Genomic DNA, 4,467 nt, shown 5'->3' with positions numbered 1-4,467 from the left:
ATAGAGGACAGACTTGCAGTTGCCAAGGGCAGGGGGGAGGGTTGGGTTGGGAGTTTGGGATGAGCAGATGCGAACTATTATATAAAGAACGGATAAAAGACAAAGTCCTACTGTATAGCACAGGGAACTATATTCAATATCCTGGGATAAAACATAATGGAAAAGAATATGAAAAAGAATATATGTATATGTATAAGCGAATGACTTTTCTGTACAGCAGAAACTAATACAGCATTCTAAACCAATTATACTTCAATAAAAACATTAAAAATAAATAAATAAAATAAAATAGTAGTTTGTAAATAGTGTTGCTAGATTTAGTAAATAAAAATACAGGAAAGAAAGAAAGAAAGGAGGGAAGGAAGAAGGAAAGAAGGAAAGAAAGAAAAAGAAAGAAAGAAGGAAAAAGAAGAAAAGGAAGGAAGGAAGTTAAGAAGAAGCCCAGGAGGTTTGGTAGAGGAATCGCCCATCATCTCTGGTCCCCCCCAGCTGCTGAAGGGTCAGGAAAGGGGAGACAAGTTAAGGAGCTGCCACTTGTCCCAGAGCTCCTCAGCAGGAGGTCTCATTTGCCAGCTTTGATTCTTGTTCAAAGGACAGCTTGGAGGACGCTGCTCCCTCAGAGCTCACAGCTCTTACCCTTTTTCCTTCTCAGCTGGCTTGACCGGAACCGAAATCTACAAGGCTCGTCCTGTAACACACATAACCTGCACCAGCCTTCCTGTCTTACTGTGATTAGATTGCCTGTCCATTTATCCACCCTCCCTGGGGGTCTTGGAAGTTTCCAGCTGGCCAGAACTGTGTGTCTTTTATCTGTGTGTCTCTGACATGATGCCTGACCCACAGCTGTACCAATTAATGGGTGTTTAATGAAGTAAGGGATTAGCGCTACAGTCTAGATTGCCCGAGAAACAGGAGCAAGTTAACAGGTCCCTGCCTGCCCGCCCACTTCTGATGGAGCTGAGGCTGCAGGAAGCAGAGCGGACATCCTCAGGAGACAGAAAGCGGGAAACCTGTGGAGAAATGGAAAGGCAAATTTCTTCCACTTCTCAGTCCTGTCCAGAGAGGTTCCCACACAGGAGGGTGTCCCCATGGCAGACATGACCAGTAAGCCTGGCAGAAGGGCCTGTGTGTCAATGGCTTGTGTCACTTTGGCTGATTCCCTCAGTTCAAAGTGAAAAAAGGGCAATGAAAGTTCCATTGCCTTCTGTGTTGGCTACTTTTTTTTTAAAATTTACATTTATATTTTAAATGATATGAATGTACCCCCAAGGCCTTGTGTTGAAAAGGAGTTTTTGAAAGGGACCTGTAAACAGGAAGCACCGAATGTCACGGTGCTGCCCAGGGGACTTGAAGTCTTCAGGGTGTTTGCTTAACCTCTGCAGCCATAGGTTCAGGACTGAACCCAAACATTGTCACCAGTCACGAAGCCCTGTGTGTGCAAGTGGCTGAGGACACTGAAACGGAAACTCCCAGGTGCGTGAGCTATAACACAAGCACACTCTGTATTCAGGGCAACATCTTCTCTTACTATTTGAATTATTTACTCTCAGTATGTATAGAGACATGGACTTGATACTCTTAAGGATACAAAATAGAACACATAAAAAGAAACAGTATCTTAAACATTCACCGAAAAAGTGACTTGATAAAAAATATAGAAAATACAACTTTCTATACCTCAAAAAGGATTGGATACAGACTTTCTTTTTTAAATTACAGACGTTTATACCTTTGTATTCTAAAAGTATTATTTGTATTCAGTATAAGCAACTATTCTTTTTCAAATATGAGGTTTTTTCCCTACATATATGACGCTGCTTTCCTTTCCTGCCAAATAAATTCAGCCCCTGGGCTGCCCTGGCTCATTCTGGGCATTAGGACGCAGACCTGCCCTTGACCTTCATCTTTGATATGTTTACTGGGCACCAGGCCTGGCAGTCGGTTCTAAGGGGACAACTGTTGACAAAGTATCTGCCTTCCTGGCATTTATCTCCCCAAGGAACAAAGAAACAAGTGAGCCAGCATATGGAGCTGTGCCGATGGTGACAGGCGCCACAAGGCAAAGGGCAGGGGGCTGTGACAGAGAGGACGGTCAGAGAGGATGGCCTGGGACCCAAGACCTGAAGGAGGAGAACAGGCAGTGGCAGGAGGAGCCAAGAACAAGCAAACCAGATGGAAGCAGCAGCAGGTGCCGAAGCTCCCAGGGCCAGCAGGGCCCGGCCAGGCGGCAGGGCGAGAGTGCTCGTGTCTGCGAGGGAGCTGAGAAGTTGCTCAGGCGGGAGCTGGAGTGCATTCTGGAAGGATGGGAAGCCACTGGGAAGATTTCTGCAAGGAGATAGCATGACTGATTTACAGTTTTGAAGATTATTCTCTAGATTGTGGTGGTGGTTGCATGAATCTACACACACACACACACACACACACACACACACACACGTGCAAGTAAAACTGGTGAAATCAACTCTGTGGATTGCACCGATGTCAATTTTCTAATTTTGATACTGTGTTCAATAGTTGTATAAGACGGTAAGATGTTACCATTGGGGGAAACTGGGTGATGGGTACATGGGCTGTCCCTGTACTTTTTTTTTTTTTTGTAATTTCCTGTGAATCCATAGTTATTTCAAAATAAAAATTTAAAAAGATTATTCTGTCTCCAGCCTAGAGAAGGGATGGGAGGATTTGCAGCAGATGCAGAAAGACATGTTGGGGCTTGGAACAGAGATGGAGGTAGAAAGAAATAGAAGGATTTGAAATGTATTTTAAAAGTAGAAAAAACAGTAGCTCTCAACAGATTAGATGTTACCCAGGCCAGGGATGGGGGCCAGGGTTTGGATTGAGAATAACTCAGTTATTGGCTTCAACAACTAGGTGGATGGTGGTGATATTCTATATATTTATTTTTGGGGGAAAAAAAAATCCCAACCAGCTATCACTTCAAAATAACAAATCTAAATAAACATCTTGGAAAAAATGTGTCATTAGTAATACTGGGGACAAAATTTTTTAAAAGGAGTAGATTTTAGACAGTCCCAAGAATTGAACTGAAGCTAGAAACTTTGGGCTTTGCGGTACACAGTTCTCTCACTGCTGTGGCCCCTCCCGTCGCGGAGCACAGGCTCTGGACGCGCAGGCTCAGCGGCCATGGCTCACGGGCCCAGCCGCTCCGCGGCATGTGGGATCTTCCCGGACCGGGGCACGAACCCGTGTCCCCTGCATCGGCAGGCGGACTCTCAACCACCGCGCCACCAGGGAAGCCCAAAACTTTGGGCTTTAAATCAAGGTTTTGCTATGAAATGTGTGACCCTGGACAAGTCATTTCATTCCCTCAGAGTCTCAGTTTCCTTACCTGTTTAAAAAACAACAACAACAAAAAGGACTAAACAGAAGCTCTCTGAAATTCTGGCTTTAAAATTCTGTAAAACGTGAGCTATTAATATTGAAGCTATTGAAGGTGACTTCAATAAGGTGACTTATTGAAGGTGACTGTTTTTACTGACCTCAGGCAGGTGAGTAACACAGGAGTGTGAGTTTTCTCTGGACACCAATTCTCAGAACATCAGTTGCTGTTAATTCTGTACCTGTGCCAACTTTGCATTCCAGGAAGAGCCCCCATAGGGCTCCTAGTCCTCGAAAATCAGCACCTTTGCAAGATATTGCAGCCAACACATGGGTGGTAATAAAATACAGGGGAATGCTCCTCTATCTCACATAAACCGTCCAAGCTCTACCTGGTCTGCAGCAGGATTAGCTGAGAAACACAGAGAAGCCACTGCTGACTGGGCTGAAACCGTATCTGGGCCTGATGAATGTGGTAGGTGAATGCCTGGCTCACCGCCCGGACACTCCGCTGCATTCGGCCTCCTTGGCTGCTGTGTTAGACCATGTCCTTCCCTCTTGTCCTAAACTATCAGCAGCGTCATTTCCCTGGAGGCTCTATTTTGAGTCAGATTTGACTGACACACTGCACTTATTAAACTGTAGGCGTCGCCTAACTACGTAAATATCTCTTAGGAAGCACAGCGAAAGCGATCTTTGCGAAGGTGTGGCCTCCAGGACAGTAGCATGAGCACCGTGTCCCTACAGAAGCCTTAGAGAAATCAAAACTCTGCCCAAGTAGGAAATAGATGCCCTTCATCTCTCCCTTCAATGGACACTTACTGAGGGCCTACTATGTGACGTGCACTGCGAGTGAGGGGACCAGGGAGCAGCTGCAGGCTTTAGGGGTCTTGAGGAAGCCACTTGTCCTAGACAGAAAGAGACACTCAAAAACTCGGGCCCGGCAGCTCCTTCCCCTTCAACATCACTTTTCAGATTACATGAAATTCAATTTTCCAGATGGAAGTCTTTGAATGATATTAACAATGTAAGAGGCATCACCCTCACATCTAGTGGATAGAAAATCAAAGTTTGAAAGAACTAACCCAGCATCATCATAGTTCAAACAGCCAACGTCTCGCCCTGTGT

Source organism: Tursiops truncatus, chromosome 12 (genome assembly GCF_011762595.2).
Source record: "Tursiops truncatus isolate mTurTru1 chromosome 12, mTurTru1.mat.Y, whole genome shotgun sequence".
Taxonomy (NCBI): Eukaryota; Metazoa; Chordata; class Mammalia; order Artiodactyla; family Delphinidae; genus Tursiops; species Tursiops truncatus.
This window is presented reverse-complemented; position numbering follows the sequence as displayed.